The sequence below is a fragment of the Amblyomma maculatum genome, unplaced genomic scaffold, assembly GCF_055883805.1.
Source record: "Amblyomma maculatum isolate TAMU_Amacu unplaced genomic scaffold, ASM5588380v1 scaffold_17, whole genome shotgun sequence".
NCBI classification, from domain to species: domain Eukaryota; kingdom Metazoa; phylum Arthropoda; class Arachnida; order Ixodida; family Ixodidae; genus Amblyomma; species Amblyomma maculatum.
Window position 1 is genome coordinate 19,681 of NW_028146742.1, and position 25,544 is coordinate 45,224.

The 25,544-nt window shown below is 44.0% G+C and overlaps 1 long non-coding RNA gene across 2 annotated transcripts; it reads right to left on the bottom strand.

Moving 5' to 3' along the window:
• Positions 1–3,691: 3,691 nt before the first annotated feature.
• Positions 3,692–24,292, bottom strand: LOC146171874 (uncharacterized). Of its 2 annotated transcripts, XR_014702748.1 has the most exons (3): positions 23,314–24,292; positions 9,675–9,834; positions 3,692–5,590 (listed from the first exon to the last, which is right to left on the bottom strand). It is a non-coding gene; the product is annotated as an uncharacterized LOC146171874 (long non-coding RNA). The 2 variants fall into 2 exon arrangements; XR_014702747.1 differs by lacking the exon at positions 3,692–5,590 and having other exon boundaries at positions 9,338–9,834.
• Positions 24,293–25,544: the final 1,252 nt, after the last annotated feature.

Sequence of the window (25,544 nt, forward strand, 5' to 3'; positions counted from 1 at the left end):
CCTGATGGCCCCGACCTTCTACTTGTAGTCCCTCAGCACCTACGCTCAGCCGTCCTTCAACAGCTCCACGACGTTCCTACAGCGGGTTATCTAGGCCTCTCTCACACATACGTCAGTGTGCGTCGTCGGTTCATTTAACCAGGCCTATATCGCGCAGTCCGCCGCTACGTAGCTGCTTGCGACCGCTGTCAACGCTGGAAAAAGCCATCAGTTTTACCAGCTGGACTTCTGCAGCCAATCGACATCCCCATAGACCCATTTTCTCGAGTGGTTCTGGACCTTCTAGGGCCTTTTCCACTGTCCGCATCGGGGAACAAATTAATTGCGGAGGCCACTGATTACACCACACGCTACGCGGTCACACGAGCAATATCAACCAGTTGTGCAACTGATGTCGCTGCTTTCCTTCTCAACGATGTTATACTCGTCCATGCAGCTCCCCGCCAACTGCTCACCGACCGTGGCTTTGCTTTCTGGCTCGTATAATCGACGAGATCCTACGGTTGTGCAACGTTCGATATTCTTTCCCGACTGCTTACCATCCACAGACGAACGGGCTTACTGAATGCCTTAACTGGACACTGACTGACATGTTGTCTATGTACGTTTGTGATGACCAACGTGACTGGGACATAACGCACCCATTTGTGACATTTGCATATAATTCGTCGCGTCACGACACTACCTGCTACTCCACCTTCTATCTTCTATACGGCCGTGAACCTCTGCTTCCTTTTTACAGCCTGCTCCCGTCTGTCACCGCTGCCACCTCATATGCCCGTGGCGCCATAGCCCGAGCTGATGCTGCCCGCGTTGTTGCTCGCAACCTACTCGCAGCCTCCACGCACTGCCAGAAACGTCGCTATGATTCCTGTCATCGCAACACCCACTGTTTCTGCGGCTCTCTCATGCTGCTTTGGACCCCAGCTCGCCGCGTTGGCCTCTCGGAAAACCTTTTGCCCCTTTATACAGGACCCTACCATATTTTACGACAGGTTACTCCAGTGACATACGAAATTGCGCCCTTGCATCCCGCACGCCATACCTCTACACCACGCACCAAGACGGTCCATGTTGCACGCCTCAAGCCGTACTACACGGGCCCTGGTTTCGACGCTAGTACGCACCGGGACGGTGCTTTTCAGCCGGCGGGGTAGTGTCACATTAGGCGGTTCATGCGCATAAGGAAAGAAGAAGGCTCTCGTGAGGTTTAGAGAAGACGACGTTCAACAGAGTCGGCAGGTGCCTGCAGAAAACGTCTGTAGTTTGAAACCTTGTCTTTCGTGTCCTTCTCTGGTCCAAGCTGAACTACCCCGTAACAATATGTTTCATTTAGGTGTATGTTCGGGTCAGTGTTTGAACCTCGTTTGAAGAAGTACCAAAAAGAGGCTGCTTTGGGGTAAAAAACTATAAATTCATTTTCTGTCGATGCTAATTTATAATGGTCACCTGCCCTTCCCTTTCTTACGTTCATGCATTATAGGATGCGAATGCTATCTGTAGGTTAAAAAAACTGGATAATTACTAATTTCGGTTATTGTTTAGCTTAAACAATTTATTTTTGTAACAAGGAGAGTTTTATTTCAGATATATACAGGAGGTACCTCTTTTCCAGCACGATCCTCATCGAAATATTTGAGCCTGAGAAAACACGAACAAGCGATTCAAGGCGAATTTCTTCGGATAGCTTAGCATCCTATGCGAATGCCCAAATCTGCTGGGTCAAGAAGAACACCAAAGAGCTACTATGTATCGCTAAGCTTTACCATAACTGAGAAGGCGGCGCATTGCTGTTTAATTATGAGATCTTCACGAACTGCGTTTTCCACTTGGACTAGGTTGTTATGGTTGAACAGGGTTTTATTACAACTTAGGTCAATGCGCTTATGTTCCTGAAATTGAAGGACAAAGGCTAGCCTGATATTTTGGGCACTTTAAAATACTTTTTGAAGATTTATGAGAAGTATAGCCCCCGAAATACGCAGCCAGTGTTCGTGGTTTCAGAAACGGTGCAATACCAACTTTTTTCCGTACCTCTGGAATCTTTCCGCACACCCATAAAAAGTTGACACATTTCCCTAGTGCCTCGTTGGAGAGTGCGGAAAGAAGGGCGAACATTCCGTAGTGTTTTCTTCCGTGCCGGTTGTTCTGTTAACCAGCTATAGATCATTATTTTTGTTGTACCCTGTAATTAAAGTGCCATATGGCTCATTTTCCCTGCCACCTGTTAGAAGTTTTTTGTATGAGGCTTTTGCGTTGAATTTTACAAAGGCCATTTATTTCAAGATCTTGGTATTGCAGTAACATGATCGCTTAAAATGTTTCTCTGCTCTTTTATGTTCGTTTGTGTGTCTGGATGTGGTTACAAACAGAACGATGAAAAAGCAAGCATTTCATAAAGAGAGTAATGAGCTTGCTCGCACATATCCCCAAATGTGATTAAACTGCTTATAGGCGTCATATTACTTTGCCAGTACGTATGCAGGCACTCTGGAGCAAATATGTATTGTGTTTTAGCTGTCACCTCTGATGTTTACGCGGCCTTTATTTTCAGGGCACCTTGAAAATCCGCTAAGGCTTACAGTGCTTCCTTTTCATTATTTTACATTCAAGCAAATAGCACGCATCATTTTGTCGCACAGCCATTCAGAAAAGTGGAATAGTTAAGTATGCTGAGTATGCCGCAGGAACTATGCAAGGTATAAAAATTTCATTAAACTCATCTGCGCTAATTTAAACTAAATATTATAATGTTTAGTTCGCGACTGAAATAACGGCCAGTTACCCAAGTGATGCTGTCGCCCTCGCTATTTGGTTAGGGAGACGGGTGGAGAAGATACTACGCTCAATATGAAAGGAAAATGTTAGGTTCCATTTTTGCGCCTTCATCTCATTTTTGTAAGCAGTAATTTTTGCACATGTTTTCTGAAATTTTGATATTTTTTGCTTCCGACTTAACACGCATTTATTAGTCAAATTGGGTACCTATCTCTCATTTGAATTCAAGCCGACAAAATATGTTCCTCTAAATGTAAGCGTTAATAATTTCAAAACTATACGTGACCTTTCACAACGGGAACCGTCAGGGGAGTGCAGGGCGCCCCAACAGAGACGCTTCAGCCTTAGAGACTATATCACAACATGAGAGCGTGCTGCTCTTTGAGGAATATGCATGTTGCACTATTAACTCTGCATTACCTTCAGTTTTTCGCAACTTCTACGGCAGTTCAGGCCGCGCTCTACTGGCACTGAAGTTGGGGCCTATTTGCATCTGGTCCTTCACTGCCCTCAGTTGGCTCTGCAAGATTCAGAGGGCTCCTCTATAATGTGGATGTGGCTTTGCGGGGACTTACACATACGGTGGTGGTCACAACCAAAGCCACACTCTGCCAGTGCTGGTGTCTCACTCGGTAATGTGGACAGGGAAACACCACCACAGACTGAGATGTGAACTGAACGACGCTTCAGTGATTCACGCGGGCACTTCACAAGAGATTTTGTTGTAATTTATGTAAACGGCGAGGGAATACAGCGTACGCCTGGATGCGAAGGGATACCCACATCATAATAATAATAGTAATCATGATGAGTGGAAATGAGGAAACCACAAGGAAGAAATGAATAGAAAGTGTGTGACGTCATTGCTAGCGTGGTGTCGATCCCCGGAGAAATGACATTTAAAACAGCCCACTATGCAAACCACCCTTTTCCTTCACCGACGTAGGTGGGCCTAAGCGTCTGTGCGGATGTTTGTATTTTGATATCCCGGTAAACTTCGATTTCGAGATACGAAGCGGTCTCAGCGTAACTGCACACATATATCTTGATTACGTATAAATGAGCAACGATCTTTGCCGATGTGAACCAAGGGAAAACAATGGGTACGTGCTTGCGTGGTGTACCACATTGAGCGCTACAATACATAGCGCGCATTACCATTGTCTTTTCGATTAAGAACAAAGAAAAATCTACTTGCCGAGATGAGAGTTGCGGATGATCAAAGCACAGCAAAGGGATCGAATGAAGCTAGGGCAATACATTCCTAACCACGGTCAAACATTATGCTGCATGGCGGTGTTACCGTTCGCTTTAGGCGCTCGTTCTTAAGCGGCCGAGTTAGGCTTTATTTAGATATCTGTGGTTTGCGCTTGCCAGCAACAGCAATATCCCAGCACAAAGCCGCATCTCAGCTCCACATATTCTCATGGGAGCATTGTTCTCTGCCTTAAAATACTCTCATCGCCGCTTGGATCACATTCTCGAGCAAGAGTTGATACAAGCGCAATAGAGCTTAACATACGTGCTTAGAGAAATGTTCACAGCTAGAACTGCAGCGCACATATTTTGGTCCCAGATGTGTTGCTTGGGTATGTGGTAGGACAAACAGAAAGAAAAGTTAAAATGTTTTTCATGTGTCGCTGATCTGTCCTGCCATGGCCCCAGCAGCGCAATGGAACGTATGATAAACAAAGATTTCACTGTGCTAGCAGATTTACGGAACTGTTTTTAAAGATTCAAAATGGCTGGAAAGCTCAAAACTAAATCCTAATAAAAAGCACAATACTAAATTTGACATTACGATAAAAGAAGTCTTGAAAAACACGAGAATGAAACTGTTCCTGTGCGCAATCGGCATATGACCAATACTGCATGCTGCAGAATATGGTACAAGAGGAGGAGAGCTTGCTAAATATGGCCAAAATGAGCTGCATCCAACAATACCAGCAATACCGATGGTCAGAGTATTTGTCCTACGTTTATCACACAGCGCCCGTGTTTATTTCAGGCAGGTGAAATGAATGTCTGCTTAACCTTTCTTCAAGTACAATGTTTTTATCATTGCCTCGTCAAACGCGGATAGTTACAACGATCATGGCTTTTTCGGTCAGCAACGATTCCAAAACAAGAATGTGCATTCGCACAATAAAAATACCAGGAGATAGTGGCAGCTAAAATAGGTTCCGTCTACTTTAAGTATACTATAGAAAAATAGGTATTTATAGCTTTTCGCTAAAATCATCTGTCGGGGAGAGATCCCAGGGTAATAGGTTGATGGCTTCAAATCAGTAGAATGGTAACATAAAACACAATTACGGAGGCATGCTACGGGGGCAGACAGTTGCAACTACAGACAATTTAAGAAATTGGTGTTTGCTAGGGAGAAATCTCACACAAAGACATCATAGCACCCAGAGCATCATTTTCTTCGTTTACATTTTGATGAGATGTGCAGCTGATAGCAATAAGAATTAGTTAAATTTGTATCGTAGGTGGAATAGGATCGTTCGCGGGAGTTGATAACACAGTGCATCCAAGTATTCAAAGCCTATTGCAGATGAGGTTCCTCAACGCTGTTACACAAAATGGCTATAATGAAGGGGCAATATCTTGCGTGCACTAGGGCATTCTCGCCGGTGACAAAGCAGAGCAAATCATCGTAAAATCGTGTACAACATGGTTCGCATTACTACCCTGGCCGAAAGTTAGGTGTTTCGTTTCTAGCAGTTATTTGCGTCCGCTCAGTGGTTGTGTTCACACTTGTAGATCTTCCATCAGCTTCGGGGTCATGAAGGTGCGTTCCACCAGTTATCTGAAAAGCATTCACAAAGACCGAAAAAGTACATGTGCCGCTTTTTCACACATAAGCAGTCAAGCAATCTAGCAACAGACAAAGAGTTACCGTTTTTGTACGAATGTCACTAAACCGTTGCGTATTTTTAAAGCAATCGCTGCGCTAAATAACAGCACCTGTGAAGGCAGTAGACATCGAGAGAACCCTAAAAGAAATATTCTCTGCTTAAACGTAGACTGCCGCATACTATGCTGTATCCCTCTACTTCGCAGAAACGCAGCTGTAGCCGAACGAAAAAGAATTGGCTGTTTAGCTTCGGTTACCCCACCAGGCTACGCCTGGGAAAGAATCATCTCTCGCCTTGTTTAACTATTGTTCTTTCTTTTGAATTCGTCAGGCGTAGTCACGCGAAGTTACCGAATCTCACCAGGTTTAATCGAGGCTCCTACATTTCGCATATGAGTGATGGTGTATCGTCACAGCTACAGCGCATCCACGGCATGTTGCGCTCGGTGGCTTGTACGTCACTTTTGTCCTTTGACATTTTCTTGGGCCCTGTAGTGTAACTTAAGGTCTGACCTTGGCTAAACCTTGAAGGTCATTGAGATATGTACTAGTAGCGCAGACAGACGCATACAGAGGGACGGTTACTAACGCACTGCTGAGTTTCAACTGAGGTACATTACAAAACAGGGGGGCTGATTGATACAGTGTCTATGTGCGCTGCTACTTGTACATATCTCAATGGAATACAAACTATCACAACAAAAATCTATTTTAATTCTTGAAAGTCATTGTGATAGACATGGCGAATATAACGCGAAGGCTTACCCGTCGCAGTGAAGTTACAGCTTCAGAACATGAAAGTTGCAAAACCATTACCCATTACTGACTGATTTCGACGCGCGTCTACCTATGACAGAGACGGGATGTTTCCGCCATAAACGCTGGGTGTATGCGCCTGCCAGGTCGTGATGTAAACATCCGCCACAAATTGCCTATGAACGAGGTTCTGTAGAGGTGGCAGCTGGCACACGCCGTAGCTTCAGTTATTTCAAGTTTTTGTGCTTTAATACCAAGACAGTCCGGTGAACAACAAAATAGGCGACATATCCCAGCGCCTATCACCGGTGCGACAATATCGGACGATCCAGATTTAGCAATGTGTCAGTGCGCGGTGAGCAATCCGGAGTTTCCATTCCTCCACCAAAAATATTACAAAATGTCAATTACATCATAAACCTTTTTTATACTATGCTCTTAATAAACTCGCACTGATCTCGTATCAACTCATTCAAATTACGTAGTAGACATACATGAGATTGCATGTCTTGTTTGTGGTCGGTATGACAGAATCTATATAAGGTTATTGTGACTCAACTATTTCCCTAGGCTATAGCATTAAACAACGGATTACTATTGCAACCATTCGTCCGTTTGTTTAGAAGAACGCTTGTGTGTGTTCTTGGAAATTATGCGTATTTGTTCGGTAGTTTCTTCGATGTTTAAAGGAAGATTTCTTTTTGCAACTCACTCTCCTATTATCTAGCTTAGAGCAGGCGAATCTAAGCAACAATACACTTGTTTATTCTGTTGCTTGTTGGCTGAATATTCGCAAGAGTGGGACGCAAGTCTACAGCTTATCCTTATTGATTAAATGAGCTACCTCCCTAAACGGACGCCTTATACTGATGTTTTAGCTGTACAATAATTTCAGAAAGGAAGAAGCAACAAGTGGCCCACGATTATATTATATTGCATCAAAAAATAAACGCATATATTTAGAAATTTTATTTTTTTTTCATATGTTGCCAGAAAGAATTTCAGATAAAGCAGTGTTTACGTACGTTCCCCTAGAGCATATTCATCCTTGCTTAGCACATGCATATTTGGACCTAATTTCCTAGTTCATTAAAGCTACAAAGGTCATGAAACTTGACAGTTGCTGTCCACGCCTTCATGCACCCTCGGCCTTGTCTCGAGTGGCACGCATTTAAGAAGCCAGTGTTCTTGCGCGTGATGTTGTTTCAACACCTCAACATTCAGAGAAATGTAAGTTCGACTTTTAGTGCAGTACAATTAAAGCACTACTGAGTCCTGTTAGCGACTCCCCTTGTTGATTTGGCTAGTGCATGGGGTTTATTTTTCCGAATCGAACCAGATTATCTGAGACGTCGTTGTGGAGGGCTCCGGATGTTTCGAACCATGCATCGAAAAGAGGCCGCTGCGGCCGCAAGTCGAACCCGCATCTTTGGGCACAACCTTCGAGTTCCCTAACCAGTGCACCACCACGGCTGGTTAGAACTTCTGCAGACCCCCGTTCATGACCAAGCATTGTTATACTTAATCAACCATTAATTCATGAATTCCTGTATATAATAACACATGTTCATAACTTATTGTTGCAACGTAAATACCTAAAATATCAAGCGGCATATTCACGCTTTCAGCAACTATACGAGAGTGAAAATGTGGACTACAGGCCGCGCATCTAAGTCAATATTTTGTTTCCTCTTGTTTCCTTATATTTCAACCACCAAGCATCTTCACCTGCTGTCAGGTCATGTGTGATTATTTGGCGTCCTGTAAAACAGTAACCTATGTGTGTCCGTCAATGCCACCTACATTCTATACTTCGGACTACAGCATGATGTTGATACTTCGCATGACATTAGGCTGAACAGGAGCTGGAGTGCGCCGCTTTAAAATTGGGCATCAGCAAGGGCACAATGTGCGTGCGTCTTGTTCCCTCAAGCGCTGCATGTATCTCCTGAACGTAATACCTTAACTATGCCTCAGCCGTTCCGCGTTCCTCCGCTGTCATCCGTATCCTCTGGCCTTCAGCCTTTTTGCTTTTTATTCTTGCCATCTTTTGTCCTGCTGGCCCCTGATGTAACATTTTTGTGTAATCACTGTCGCCGTTTGGGTTTTTCTTTCTGGACTACACTGAAGTAGCGCATTTATCAACGTTCGTAGTTACCTAACCGCGGGGTGTTACCGTACAATTCCCACTGAGGCGTGCAATTCTCGGCTTGCTCAAGCCACCAGAACCTAATGAGCAACATCTAGTTTCTCATCCTAGCCCTTTGTTACTCTCTCCTGAAAGTAAGGAAAGTATTTCCGTCCGTCAATTTGCAGCATGGTAGCAGTGAGAGCTCACGATTAGCTCTGCTGGGTCCGTATATCAAGTCTGCGTCGTTATCGAAGTGTCGCTATTTGACGTGACCTGGAGTCATGCGATTTGTTGAAACGCCGGAACCTGGGGCTGCCGCTACGAAACCTGAAGAGGTGGCAACAATACCTTCTGGAATGTCCACCTATACAATTACTCCAGGTCGGGAAGATAGGGACACTTCAATAACGACGCAAACTCAAAATATGGGCCCTGCTCCCTGCCGTAGATCAAATTGGAGTGGTTATTCCGACCACTGGGACAATTTACGCCGAACACGTGAAATTCTGAAACAGGCGAGTAAGAGTTATAACATTATAACAGAGTACTTTAGTCTCGTTTGCAACCTTGATGCTCAATACGTAACATGATTTGTTCACCAAACACAACGCCCACTTCATGCGTAGCAAGCCCCGATTAACGATATTGTTATCGGATTTATATACTATACCTACCTAACGTGAATTGGGAATCTAGTATATCAAAAAGGTAGCACAGTGCTCCCATTCCTATATTCCACTCGAAGCATGCTCAAACTGTTCAACGATGAAAGGTTAAGAGAAACAGATGTTCGTGCCTAAAACATCCCTCACAGTCCAGAGTATCCAAGCGGTTTACATGAAGGCAATATATTTTGTTACCAATGGCTGAGTTCTTTACAGAATAAGAATGGTACACTATGAGTACGTGCAGTTATTAACGTAAAGAGAAATACTTTGTGGCCAGCAAATGCTGCATCAGTGTATTATGTTGATTATTCTTCGTCAACGGCACCACAAAGAAAAAAGGCTGCTGTTATACACAGTTTAATCATATTTTCGCAATGGTCACGTACTTCGATACAGCAGTGTAGTAACTGAGTCTCTCGATAGTTCTTATTTGTTTCTGAGGAGGTAATCGCCGATCACCTTCATAAAAATTACATCTAACCTGAAAACGCTGCATTAAGAAGGTGGGCTAGAGTTGCTGCATCCTAATATTGCGAGATGCATGTCTCGGCAGTGTCCATCGAGAGCCTCTTCAGACGGGTAGTCCTGATGGCATACATCACAGCGGAACATCCGCAGTCGAGTGAGGGTGCCAGTACGAGCTGAAATGGAATAAAAACGACATAATGCTTATATTGAAGACTTAAAACTTAAGCCGAAAAAAGAAAATTACACTACACTAGGTTTCCCTCCGCTTTAGCCAACTAACACATGCGAAAGAAATGTTTCGCATAACTTGGCATGTTCTTGCTCAGCGTTTTAGCTGTAGAGAGACCATCAGGGAATTCCGTAAAGTGTGCCTTTCCAGAAATAAAACGCTCTTTTTATTGAGATAAGTAAACCGTAAGGTATCACCATGGCCGCCATGGAGGCCCGCCAAGGAACAGAGGTTATATCGGTCAACAAGAGACCAGAACTTCGGTTAATTTTTGTAGCAGGCTTGCTTTCATAGTGTTCTTTCACGTGAGCAAGGGCATTGCAAAGAGGGAAAGATGAGTGATAACGGGTGTCACAACGAATGAGCAGATTTGCGCTAATTACGAACGCGCCACGAAAAGAATTGTGAAAAAATATGCCACACGCATTGTCTGTCCCATTTTTTGAAGGACAGCTCTAACACCTTAGGGCAGAACATTTAAGGCACAGGCTGATCAACAGTCGCTGCTTAGACATTAACAATGCGTCCGACGCAAGCACCTATCGAAACAAATCGGTATAATAGCATAAGTATTTCGATGTGGCGCTTCGCATGGCTTGCCACTTGTAGCTCTTTCGCATGGGCGGGTGGGACGCAATAGCGCCTCGAATGCAGTGGCCATTTTATTGCTACAAGTGGAAAACTCTGTACATGCTGTAACGTGTTCATGAAGATGGTGAAACCAGCAATAAATAGATTAGCTTTGAGTTAAATGAACCCCATATTCCGATCACTTGCGCTAGCAAACCGTTGAGAAACATAGCACCGGCGATAGCAGGAAGTGTGGTCGTCGAACGATAAAGCACAAATGCTCATACACTCGGCAGTGCTCAATTTATATTCGATGCATTAACAACTAGACAATCCAGCCAAAGGATAAATGAAAAGTCCCTAATATTACGGCAACTGTCGTGCTTGTCTGCGATAACCCGAGACTAATCTCGCCGCATCCCGTGCTATAAAGAAAGTGATAAAGGTGTGTTTTGTGGTAGCGAGCATGAACAAACGAAGAGTGCAATGTTGGCTCGTGAAGTATACAATTATAGTGATAAGACCGCGTGCTGACGGCTGTCGCCTAACACAAGGCCTGAGGCGCAATTTTACGGCAGCTGACAGAAGAAGACTACCTCGACGTAGCCGCCTGACTGCACTGTGCAGACGAATTCCGGCAAGTTGTCCATCTACGAATATAGACAAACATTGCACCTTTGCCCGACGGCACAACTTGCCACGACACAATGTGCAATACAACCCAGGAGGCCGTGTCTAGGTAAGGCTACCTACTCGCTGCCGTGGACTGATTAAAGAGCAGTTACGGCGATACATCGGTACAGGGAAGTGCAGTTGCAGGACACAGCGCTAAGCGCTACACACGCGGTTACGTCCCAGGCTTGATAAAAAATCAGCATGTACTTTTTCTGCACTCAGCGCTCGCACTTTCTGTACATGCAATATGCGATATTGACGTTTTTCTTCAAAATGAGATAACTGACAGGGCTTGCGTACTGGAAAGCCTATAAGAATAGAAAACGCCATATGCGTAAAAAGCACATTTCTGAGGGTTGCTACAAAAACAAAAATCAATAGACCGAAACCTGCACACTGCAAACCAAAATTGCGATGTTTTTAAAGGCATACCCGTCGCACTTTGCCCCTATTGCAGAGTACTTCTCCCCAAGTCATTGCAGGTACACCATTTTTGTTAACTGCACCGGCACCTCTGATCTGTCTACTGTTTCTCTTTACAAAATGTGAAACTGTTTAGTGTAGTTTTCAGCCAACACTGGGAACACACTCTTTACCACAATTAAAGAGAAAAGAATTGGTTTTTGAATGAAAGATTGCGCTATGTTTCAATACGAAAACACCACCTGGACAGCACATGTTCTGCATAGCAAGCAGAGAGGGAAGAGCAGATGTTAATTCCTAAGGGGCCCTATGCGGGGCCTTAATTGCTTCTCCTCATGATGCCACACCAACAGGATTGTTAAATGTGTTGTAGTCTCACAAGTCATACAGGATAATTTCCCCTCTGAGCTAAGAATATTCGCAGGGTGAACAAAACTTTATCTCTGTCATTCTACTTCAATCAACTACAGAATGGCTCAGCTGCCGCGAAAGAAGCCCATCCTGCTGTCACGCCAATTCCAAAGACTTTATTCTAACACTAATGGAAAATAGAAGATCTCTTTTGATTTAAGGCAGCGTACAAAAGATTATAATGACTTTTTTACGTGTCGAATTCAATGATCGCCTGGAACTTCTTTAACCTTTTTTCTTGATATATTATTTATTTACTATTTATTTATTGGATACCTGCATCACCCATAGGGCATTACAGCAGAGGACTACAAACATGAACTACATGACTTTACATATTATTTCAACGCATGGTAAAAAGCATCGTTTATCGGTAAATACATAGTGATTGATGGCAAACTATTTCATTCTCCGAAAGTTCGAATAAAAATTTAAATGTTAATTATTAGTTAAAATGTTAGTTAAAAGCTACAAGTTCCTTAGACGCATTTAAGCATGAAATTATTTTCCTTCCTAGTGTCGGGGCGCCTCGCGTGAACCTGATAACAGAAGGGTTTGATCTGTGGGGTTTAACGTCCCAAAGCAACTGAGGCTATGAAAGACGCCATAGTGGAGGTCTCTTGAGATATTAACCTTTTTTTAACCTGCACTTGCATCGCACACCACAAGATTGCCTTGCTTTTCGCCTCTATTGAAAAGCGGCCACCGCTGCCGGGATTCGATCCCGCATCCTCGGGCGCAATCGTCGGACGCCATATCAAATGCACGACTATGGCAACCGAATCGAAATATGAACATTGAATTTGAACTCAATCACTAGATGTAGCCTTGCTTCGCTCTCGTCGAAACAGCACATGCGTCATTAAAGGCTAGACTGCTTTGCAGGCACTCTATATTGTGTGGGGGATGAAACCAGCTCGCAGCCGCCAAGAGCCTCTACAGTCGCGGTCGAGCACTGGACGCAAGCACAATTACGTTTACGGTGTGCGAACTGAGAGTGCAGCACGTACAGACTGGTGGTGCACTCTTCGGATGCGGTGTGCAGCGTTTTGTGAACCATTAAGTCTATAAATGTAGTGGTCAGTGACATAACCCTCTGCTGCCGCTGACACCTGAGCGACGGGATTACCAATGCAGCGAGATCGACCCTCTGCAATGGTGAAGTCAGCTAGTGGAACTATAACATGCTTACATATACTAAGCGAGAACTTTTTTTTTTTACTTTTGCTCTAAGGCATTCTGAAAATAGTAAAATCACCAAGCCTGTTGACTGCGGCTTTGATACCTGAACGCCTTTTTCCCGCACAGGGTAGCTCCAGTTGCATCCTATTTTCGAGTTCGCAGAAGCTGAAAACTTGCTCGACAACGTGTTTCTGCTTATGGCCTTTTCGGCAGCAATATTTTATCTTTAGTAGACAAAATAATAAGGAACATTTCCTGGGGAAAAACTATTTTCCTTTAAACATCCCCTCTTTTATTATCAATGAAACCGTCAGCTGTAGAAGTTATATATTCTCGCATTGCTTTCTAAAACTTCATCCGCATAAGTTCGATATAATATTCAGCTATTCGCAGTGCCTATACCTATTTATTACTGACTTTCTGGTACCAATCAAGAAGAGTAAATGGTCATGGGCAGGGCATGTAGTTCCAAGAGAGGACGTCAGATGGCCTCTAAGAGTAACCATTTATATTTCAAGTAAAGGAAAGCGTAGCAGGGGTGACAGATAATTAGGAGGGTGTATGAGGTTAAGAATTTCGCAGGGATCAAGTAGATGCAGCGAGCATATGACCTTAATTAATTAGGCGAAAATGAGATGCCTTCGCCCAGCAGTAGGTACAGCCGGGTCCGGTTTATGGTGATCATAGGTATTCGATGCCGTGAACTAAACGTGCGTGCATCTAAAAAATAAGACATGTGCTCAATCGTGCATATATATATATATATATATATATATATATATATATATATATATATATATATATATATATATATATATATATATATATATATATATATACACGGGTATGTTCAGATAGTAAAAGTGATTGCGATCTCATGGCCTTTGTTTTAAATTATCTTTTTATATATGATGGGCGAATGCCTCGACACAAAGAAATAAACCTTATTCTTGCAGGATACGGCATAGTTTTCTCAGTAAAAATCGTAAATCAATACTGGAGGAAAAGGCAGTTTTTTCCATTGAAAAATGTTGCAACTTTGAAGCCCTGCTTTTTGCACAATAAATTTTTTATCATCAATTATTTTTGCTTACTAAAACAGTCGAACTTTCACTTTTACAATAACTATAAAACGCGTTTTGTTCCTGAAGTTGGTTTAAAAAATCCAAACTTTGCTTCAGAAGCGACGCGCTGCATTAATGTTCATTTTCAACCTTACATACTGCCATGATGTTTTCACTTGTTTGCACTAAAACATTTTTCTTTTCATAGATGTTATCTTCTTATTTTCGCACCAGATTTTGAGCTGAAGATTTCTAGGTGTGTTCTTGACAAGACATCAAATTCGCCCTCAATTTGAAAAAAGCAAAAAGGGGTAATTTTTATTCCTGTTTGCAAGCAAAGATCATCATCGAGTTTTCTTCATATCACTCCCAAGAATCCTCAGTACCTCAGATGTACTACGAACTAATAAAACGTTGCATTACATTATTTAAAATTATAAAAATATAAAAGCTAGAACTTCTCCTAAAATATGCCAATATTCAGCTCTACATTCTGGCACTTCTCACTTGACATGCATGGACATTGTACAACACAGGATCCTTAGCTTTTCGCAGCCAATGAAAAGCGATCGCCAAAGCCAGGATTGGACCCCGCATCTTTGGGCCCAGAACGTCGATGCCCCTACCAGTGCGCCACTGCGGCGGAGCATATATTGTTGGCAGTAGCCTGGAGTTACCGAGGGTAGTTTTTGTTTTTTCCTCAGCTAACTGTGTAGCTGTAGCTACGTTGAATGAAGGAACATGTTAAGCACTGCTTTTACACCCCAAGTGTAACACGCGAAGTGGTAGATCACCTTCAGAAACCTACTAATAAATTGTTTTTAGCTACACGATGTATCTCACGTGCTTCTTTTTACGCACTCCAAATAAAGTATGAAATCTCAAAAGGTACCATGTTACTTGCGTTCATATCGTATGGTCAGTTACTGTGCTTTTATCACGCGCGTAATAGATGAACAAGGTCGGCTGCAGTGATCGTGTGACATGTTTAGTACATTATACCCGATGTAAGTATAGGAGCCTGAGGCTCTTATAGCATGACGGCAAAAACTCCTTACCTAATTATAGCGCCAAAGACAGAGGCAGGAGAGGAAGCCAAAGTACAGCTATAACTCACAACTGAAGGCTTTATTGCAAAACCAGGCAGTATAAATAACTCACTGGTTGCCAAAATTGCAAACAAGTAAACGCGGTTCTGGTATACTAAAAACCAACCTTCCAAGCACAATCGGCATGTGTCAACGTTGACATATAAGCTAAGCTTTTTTTCGTACTCAAAAAAAAAATCGAAAGCACGCTATTACATTTTTTCGTGACGCCGCGTTATCAGTGCTTCAAATATGTCATTGCAGGGCTTTATCTTCCTCTCTTGTGTCTGTCATTCGCGCTGTAGCTATAGGAAATCGTGCCTAACTCGCCCAATACCCTGCTTTGTCGGTAGAATTGGGGCTTCTGGAGAAGACTTAAAAGCGCCAAAGGCAATGAAAATTTTCATTGGCTGAAGATATAATTTTTAGGTTGTTGAAATGGAAAAGAGGTGGCGGCCTGCGGACAGATTGTGTAGGGATGGGGTGCGATAGGGGCAAAATGATTTTTCAATGGCCTTCCACACACACACAGTATGCCGTTTTAATATAATGCTGTCAGAAAAGGTCACGATCTGTTGCAATGCTGCTTTGGCACATTGTTGCCATAAGTTGGGTGGCATATTGATTACGGTATCCGAGATGAAGTTGTAGACTTGTTCTAGTTGATTTGCAGATTTGACCAAACCCAGTTAAGGTACCCTGCTCCGGCAGGGAGCACTCTGGATGTTCACTTGTACGCGAATTGTGCCCCACACGTTAACGCTGTAGCGGCCACTGCGGAGGGCACCGAACTCGGGATCATACCTGACGAAAATATGACAACGACAATATTACCTATAATGCTGATGAAAGAAGTTTACCGGCCAGTAAAAAACGAAATTTGGCACCCAAGCTTCTGTCAATCAGCAAAACACGTTCTCTGACTATTATTGTTTTTTGCAAACAAGGCAGTCTCGCGCTATAATTTATACAGCTCCTTGAAAGTGTCGTCTTTAAATGTGACCATGACAATATCTGAATTAGCATTAGATGTCACATGGCAATCTGGAAGGTGCAGAGTACGCGAAGAATGTTGTTGCGTCTTTCCAGCAACTAAATGCCTGTTCTTAAGTGCAAGAAGAACAGTTAGCGAAATGTTAAAGGTGAGGCCATTGCTAGTAATAAATTCCTTAGGCTTAACTGTCGCCACTCCCGGCGATGCTGATCCAATCGTGAGCTGAATATGTTTTCGTCTGTGAAAATAACTTCGCCTCACTCCCTCATGCCCCAAGCCGGAAGCGTTCGGGCACATTCCAGGCATTATCATCTTTGTCTGTCAGCCAGATAAGGACTGCCAGCAGCCACGCATGCCTGGAGTCCAGCTTCTTGTAGCCGTTGCCGAATTGTTCTCACGCAAGCAATAATACCCATTATGTCTCGAATTTCGTGGGCGCTCATAAACGGGTCCACGACTGCTGCAGCTAAGATTATCGGGTATTATTGATCAGATGTTCAAGGGCATCTTCCTGGTCTAGTATCATGTCCTAATTTTTCATGCTCTTCTCGATATGCTTGTATTATTCGCTTCACCGCTGTCGTTGAACTTCCTGTCATTCGACATATCTTGTTGCAAAGTTCTTTGTATCGACAAGTGGATTATCTGTCTTCGCACTTCCAGGTGCACTCACGCCTGCATGTTTATTTGCATTTTCCACACTTTTACAAGCGTTTTTCTCTTGTATAACATATTCGGCGCCATTTACTTACGGTATTTTGTTCTTTTTGTTTTTTAAAAATTACTTCGTCTAACCCTTGCATTATTTCTCTTGTTTCTGTTTTCTTTTCTTTTCTTGTTATTTTTATGTTTTCCTGTTCTTGTTCGCATTGTATATTGAGTTTGCTCCCCCCTTATGTAATGCCCTCGGGCCTTTAAGGGAAAAATAAATGAAATGAAATGAAAACAAGCGGCACAGTCTAACGTTAATAACCGACACAGCAGCCCCAGTATCTACAAGCGCAAGAGTACAAACATTTTCAATGGTAAGCTCGATTAAATTATTAGGTGGCGAAGCAGGACTTTCACTAGTCGACGAAAGCGCAGTTCTTTCCTGCGGAACTGCGTCTAGTGGTTTTCCGGCATTGGCGAGGTAGAGCGACGACGCATCGGTGACAGCGAGCGACGACGCGGAGAGGGTGAGCGGTGGTCGTGCGAGAAGTGGTCAAAGTGAGACGAGGGCTGAGGTGGCGCACGGGGTGGGGACAGCGGCTGTGCGCAGGCAGCCGGGCTCTGATCGAAAGCGTACGGTGTCGGGCGACGGCGGCACAGGCGTGCAACATGGCCAGGGAGACCACATGCAAAGCAAATTGGCCGGTTGTCAGATGTGCGCCAAGGGCGTTGAATAGGTGGCGCACGACGCTGAGTGCAAAATGCGCGCTGAGGCGGACAATACGATGGCAAAGGCGTAGGAGGGGGTGGTCTTGCGGCAACCTCAGCATAAGGCAGTGGAGTGGGTCCGGACGTCGGAACAGCGTCGGCATGAATGAGCGGAGCTGTCAGTGGTGCGGAATGAAGAGTAGGTTATTGAGGGGACGGAAGTGCGTCAGCAACTTGTTCCTGAATAACCTGGCGTAGGAGCCAGGTGCGAGCTGGAATGCGGAATGTTTGAAATTAACGATAATTGCCGTGCAAAGTCTTCCCGTACGAAGTCTTTAATTTCTTGAATTAGTGTGCAGCTGACAGGGGCGTCAGACATAGCCGCGATCGTGGCTTCAGGTTGTCCAGGGACGATGCGTTGCCGACGAAAGTCGTCGTAGCTTTGACACAACGTGACAACCTCACTTACAGTACGGGCCTCTTTTGCCATTAGAATGTTAAATACGCCTTCGTGGATGCCCATCATGATGTGGAATCTTCTCGGCTTCTGTCATTGATGCGTTTACACGATGACACAAATCTAAAACGTCTTCGATGTCGCTGGTAAAGGTTTCTCCTGTCTGCTGGATCCGCTCGCGAAAACGGTGTTCGGCGCGAAGCTTGCGGACCGCAGGTCGACCGAAGACATCCACAAATCGGGATTTGAACGAGGCCTAAGTTGTAATGTCAGCCTCGTGATTTATGAACCACAACTTTGCTACTTGGGTCAGGTAGAAGATCACGTTTTTAAGTTTTAGGATGTCATCCCACTTATTGTGGGTGCTTACGCGTTCATACGAAGAAAGCCAGTCCTCGACGTCCTGATCGTCGGTACCGCTGAAGACCGGCGGGTCCCGCTGCCGAAGCACCCCGGAGCATGGAATAGAAGGGGCCGAGGTAGTGGGGCCGGTGGTGTTAGTGCTTGAGTCTGTCATTGAGGTAGGAATTCGGCGGTTGCGGAGCTCCAGGGCAAGGAAATGGAAGAGAAATCCCGCACCTCCACCAAGTGTTAAGCGGGGATCCAGGCACTGAAAGCGGGCACTGGTAGCGAACAGGACCGGATCAGCGGTGGCCTAACTTGCAGTCACCTGGTCCGCAAAATCACTTTCTCTTCCTTCTGCTCGGTGATCTGCCCACCTAATCGGAACCTCTTCTTTACAGTGCTTAATTTTGACACCAGTTCCAAGTTCTGTATTACTTGGGCCACGCCCTTACATATGCTGTCACCTGTATCTGTAATCTGGATGGATGGATGGAATATAGGAGCGTCCCCTTTGAAACGGGGTGGTAGCAGTAGGTATCATGCTCATTTTTCTCCCTATATCTTAATTATTAATTTAGAATGGTTAACTAAACCATCATTTTATTTAATAAATTTTTGTTCCTACATTACTAACCTTAGGTCACTTCTCTGCTTTTAAGCCACCAATCTTCCAGTCGTTTTTTGCTAGTTTCCACCGCCGGTTTATTCACCCGGCCACTGTTATCTCTAAACCCCAGAGCTTCAGGAACAGTGATTGTGCCTGCATCAACTTCCGGATGGATACCATTACATTCGAGTATAATATGGTCAATTGTTTCACTGGAGTTACCACATACAGCACATGCGTCATCTCCATTGTTAAATTTCTTTTTGTAGCTGCTTGTTCTAAGGCACCCTGATCTAGCTTCAAAAAGTAGGGCACTGCCTCTTGAGTTATCAAAGAAATCTTCCTTCCTCATCTGCATCTTCCGCTTTCTGTTCTGTTTCCACACTCTGTTTCTTTCCGATCGAATTTATTCAATTTTTACCTTCTGTATTTTTCACCTGTTGCTTAATGCTCTTTATTTCTCCGTCCTTGTGACTAGCATACTTTCTAGTTAGTTTCCTAGTTCTTTTCCTCCATTGTGAGTCAACGCTTTTAGGGTACAGGTATTTAAATGCTTTAGCTGCCCATCTGTTACTGTCCAATTTCCTCAGGCGTTCCTCATATAATATTTTACTCTGAGCTTCCCGTAATTCGAAAGATGCCCAACCCATATCTCCCTGTACCGCCTCATTTGTAGTTTTGCCGTGGGCGCCTAGTGCTAATCGTCCAACGGATCTCTGATTTATTTCTAATGTCGACTGTACCTCTGATTTTAGGCACAAAACTTCATTTCCGAAAGTCCGGGCACCATAATTCCTTTCCAAATACCCCACAAAACCTCATACCTATTATATTCCCACAACGCCTTATGCTTCATTATCCCGGCATTCCTTCGCCCTTTGGCCTTAAGTGATTGCTCATGCTTTCCAATGTATGCCAATTCTTCGTTTACCCATACCCCCAGATATTTATATTCTGCTACTCTATGTATTTCAAGGCCTTGTATTATAAGACCCTGATCAGTTGAGCCGTTGAAAATCATCAGACCCGACTTAACTGCTCTGAAACTAAAGCCTAGAGCGTCCCCTTCGTCTCCGCAATACTTAACTAGAGTTTGCAATTCTTCCAGACTCTCAGCTACCAGCACAAACTGGAACCGCCTGCTAGCTTTCAGGAGCAGACACGTCGCTCAGGGTGCAAAAGTTTAAAGGCTCACGACACCACCTGATACTGCGACCACGAAGCGATGCGAACATGTAGGGTGCGCGATCACAAACAAAGAATAGTATTTCTGAGCAGGAGAACCGACGAGGCCAAAGTAAAACGAGTAATTGTCTGCAGTAGACATGCGTATTCTCGATATAGGCAAGGCTTATATCGCATTAAGGCTCGCATTAGTCAGTTCATTCTGAATGATTTTCCTGCTGTTATTCGAGTGCTAAGTTTCAATTGCAGTTTCACTGTTCAATTAAAAAAATAGTGCAAGCTCCATTGTCATACAAACACAATATTGTAGCGTATTCATCGCATTATGTCTTCCCCAAACGCTTTTTTCATTCCTTCAATCAAGCATAACCAAAATGCTGCTTCCTTCCGTTTTTGTATTCTTGGAGGCTTTTGTCACTTCAAAAACTCTTGGTCAGCAGCAAGCATTTGGTACCTCATGCAATAAGAGCCGCATACAGAAATCTAGCTGCAGGCGACTTTAATCATTCAACGAACAATTAAGAGCAGCACAATATCGGATCGCAAGCCACCATCAAGTGGTATTGTTTTTTACTGAGCGGGCTGGGCTCGCTTGGGAACTCGAAATGAAAAATATTAGATTGTGTTTGATAAAATTTATTCAGAGCTTTCTGAAGGTTCTGTATAACTTGGCCTATCACACTTGGCGTCTGAAAGCAATACTTGGACAGTTAACTGAACTAATCTAAACTAATCAGGACACGAAAAATAAAGTGACATTAGTAAATTTAGGTCAGTGTGGATATTTTGCATGCAGTGTAATGTGTCAATAAAAAAATTTGGCTCTTTGTGCCATATATCTGTGTGTGTGTGAGTGAATATCCTGCTTCTGCATCGCTCTCGCCATATAAGCTACAGCAAACAGGCTATACGTATGTATAAAAGTTTATCAGTGATCGCCATACTCTACAGAAAGAATTAATGCAATGTGGCCCACGCTATTGGCGTCGTATAGAGGTGTTAGTGCTTGCCGGGTTAGCTGTTCAAATATTGCTGTCGCAATCATACAAAGCGTCCCTTAGGTTGTGCGGTCTGTTCGGTACGTCCTGCACTTCTTTTGTTGCCTATGCCTACCAAAGGCAACTAAAAATCTCGTTAGCCTAAAGCGAAATAAATTTTCATGCTAGTACCACTCTCACTTTGTAATGCACAGGATGGTCCTAAACATGTGCAAACAAAGCGAAGCGTGGCTGCACTCCGCGGAGCGTCAGCGCATCCGGCGCGGCCGCGCGTCGAAGCGGAGTGGGGCTGACGCACAGGGGCCTAGAGGCGGTGCTTCGTGTCGTCTGCTGCAGCGCTAACGCGCACTGTCCTTACACAGTTAGTGTTTTTATCACTGGAACAGCATAATCATTAAGCAACAAACGAAAAAGTGGCTTTCGTACATTAAAAATTGATGGCGTGCAGATTGTCAGACGATGAACATAAAGATGTCCTGGAATGAGAATGTCAAATCTTCCGAGCACCCCTCACTAAGGCAGACTAGCGGCTCAGCTTAGCATTCATTTTCAGGACCTTATCAGCCTCGCCGGCGGATGAGAAATTGCCATGCTCAAGCTAGTATGATAGGTCAATGATAGTCTTCCACAGGACTGAGCAAACGCTGCAGTGAGTGAACCGCGAAAACACTGTCTCGGCGCGTTTGGCCGCTGCCAGTATACAGATGCGCTTCTCATTAAGGAAACACGGTACGATTCCGTGCTGTAGCAGACAACACAAAGCACTTCCAAGTCCCTGTGCGCTTGCGCCACTTTGTTTCTATGCGCGGCCGTGCCGGAGCGCGGCCATGCTTCGAGGTGTTTGCACACATTTATGACCACGCAGTACACTTTTTTCATTTTTTCACGGTATCACGCAAGCGTCGACGGTTCGTTTGATTAGCGCCTTATGACCTAACGAACTGCAAAGCTCGCCGAGAGTTGCCGCATGCTTGCAAAGACTAGGCCACAGTGACCACCGTCTGCTAAACTGCTTCAGGAATTGCACGCAGCACCCAATCCTTTTATCCGCTAACCACATAACCTGGCATTCCGGCCGCTAAAATAGCGAAGAGGGTAAGAGATTGCTGATCGTAGCAGTGTAAATATTCTTCAAACAAATCTCATCATCTGTGTTTCACACTGATCAAAAATGGGCTACAGCCATATGCGCAAACGGCATACAAGAGCAAACAAAAACTCGATCGCAAATTTCATTCGAGAAACAATGAGTATGCTTTGTTTCTCGAATGAAATTTGCGATCGAGTTTTGTTGCGATGCTTGTTGCGACTGGGCGACAAGTGGCTTCTCCTGAATATTTTTACAAATAAAAACCACGTACCAGTGGGCAACACACTCCGGAATTGATGGGCACTGTTTAACGTCTCAACGAAACCATCCACGTCGTCTTCGTTCACACAACGAGACACTTCGTTCTTCACTTGCTGAATGCCAGCATGGGTCAATAACAGAGGCGCGTGCCAGCATTATTACGATCAAAGGAAAAGGTAAAGGGTTGCGTGAAGCTCTTGAAACGGCCTAGCAGGCCACTGCCACCGTGGCCTGGTCTTGGTGCGCATGCGGCTACTCTCGGCGAGTTTGCCGTTTCGTTCTGTTAATGGGCAATGATCAAGCTGACGGTCGGCGCTCGCGTGATGCCGTTCAATAATTGAAAGGGTGTACATCCTGAGTTAATTCAAGTAGAATGATAGTGTGCCTTTCACTGAGTCAGTATGGCAATCGCAGTAAATAATGAACAGCATTCCCGTGCAAACACATAACGCCGTGAGAAATAACTTTATGACGGCACGTTTATCGTTTTAAAGAAATACTTTTACAAGCCCCAAACAAACTCGTAAACTGAGTGAACATACTTTTCTGAGAACAAAAGTTCAGTTCATAATTTTGTGGTTATGCAGGTTCCTCCCCACTAATAAATACTCATTGTCGGATGCAAGGCAAAGTGTTTGGAGTGAATTTCGGAATGGTTACAAATGAGCAGCTAAAAATTATGTAATTGTTACATTTTATAAAGAAATCACTCACCTCTTTCCGGCAAAACAGAAGTTGTTTGCTTTCCGTGGTAGCCAGCTGAGAAACACACTGGTGGGTTCGCATGGGCATTGCTACCCTGCGGCTCTCCTGGCTCGGTTGAAGTTTTTCCGATGACTCTAACGGCATCTCGGAAGGCAGCTTCAAGACTGTATTGAACTAATCCATCCATATACACGAGGTTACCGTGCAAAGCAGCGTGAAGACCCTCGTACACTAGCTCTTCAAGGCTTGTAGTAGAACAGTGCGTGGCGACCAGGGGTTGTGTGAGCCACATAACGACATAGACGGCATGCGATGAAGTAGTTAGTTTTGTCCTGCCTTTTGTCATCAGGCATATATAAACGGCATTTTCACGTATGTTAGAAGCATGTGGTGCCATATTGTCGCCGCTGTCAAGAGCTGTTAGGTAAGACGCCATGTGTTGCAGTACCATGACGCAATCTTTCAGTTTTGTTGCTTCAGGCAGACAGTAGAACTTCCATCCTCGATTGACGTGCATTGGCATAAGACAAGCGTGAATTTCCGCTATGCACTGTAGGCGCTTCTCCGCTGGCCGGATGACTTTTAGGGCGTCACAGACGATCTTTTCTACGTTGCCTGGATCAAGGTGTCGCAACCGCGGGAGCCAAGGAAAGGCAGCCTCGTTAAGGCACCCTAGTTCTACTGGGCCTAGTGAACAAATTAAACCACTCACTGCTTTCAACTCTTGCGATTCCATCGGGGTCTGTGCAGTAACCTGGCAGACTACTATGTTCGTGCCCTGGTGCTCAGAAGTCTGGCTGTGGCATCCGTGTTAGCAAGAGTGTGCTATTCTCGTGAAACTGGGCGTGATAATGTTGTGACAAGGATACTAGTCACTCCGTAGCGAACCGCGCACTACACCTTGTAGACAAATATAGCTTTCCAGCTTATCATTTAACAATTTACTTACTATTCAGCTCACTGAAGGTTTTTACTTCAAATCGTTCTAGGGCCATGACGGGCTAAAATACCCGTGATGGGCGTTTCTGAAATTTCTTCGGCCTAATATGCTCTGCGCACTAGCAAATGTTTATCACCTTTTCTTTCTGTAATGCTGAATAGGGCACAAGAATCTATTTTGGTTTATTCCTCTTAATACAGTAAAAAAAAAAAGGAATATGCATCAAATGCAACACAAGGACCAACGCAGCAATATTAACTGCGAAAGTAACTAGTCCCTTCAGGACCGTGAATAAAGATAATAGCACGTAAAACCTATGCGCAACCACCAATCATCCCGTGGCAAATTTTGACGTTTGTCCGTTTATTCATGATCTTCTGCGGCGTTTTCGATAACGTCAGACAGGACATGAGAGCACCAGAAACGTGTTAACGGTACAATGCTTCTCTGCCGAGGTGATGCGTTGTATAGAAAAATGAAAACGAGCATTTTGGGGTTTAAAGCTCGAGAGCAGACGTGTTCTCTGGGGGCGCACGTTGTTTTACTAATTTTCATTTTTGCCTGGTGTATAAATGATAGCCGGAATGCGGTGGCTGTGGAAAGGTTCATCATGCGTGCGAGGCATTTCGAAAAATGCATCTTCAATAAATCAAAATGCAAATACCTCATTTACGAAACAATTTTCCAACTGTTTGTGTGCAGCTACTGATTTCACGAAACACCGATTGGCTGCACTGATAATGCAGGTTTCATTTGTTTTTCATAAAGCATGCCATAATGTTTGTCAACATGAATACACTAGGAGGCCCCAAAGTAAAAATTGTAACAAAAACTGTGGGAACGGTTTCTTGTACATTTTAGCTTCTCTACCGCATATCAAGTTTGAATTTTCTAAAATATACAAATAAGCTTGAATACCAGCATAGAAAGCAACACAGTGGAATGCAAATTTCAATAGGCATGGCCATTTTATTGCAAAACCATTTCGTTCCTCACTTACCGAAAACGTTTTTGTTGTGATTTATCTCTGGTTAACTCTAGTTGAATTGCAAACGGAACGGCAGGAGCTTCTTTTGTCTGCTACATTTTCACCTATCACGCCCTGTCAGTGTAAGGCGCTACGTTATTGAGAATATTTAGGCTCATCCGTCAAGGGTATGACGCGAGAGCGTAAGCTGCCAGCCCACATACTATGTCACACTTCAACCAAAGCCGTATGGACGTGCCTGCGTGTCGTAGGGTTAAAGAGAATGCAAACGGTTCTGACAGGCTGATTCTGATATCACCCTCCCATATGAAA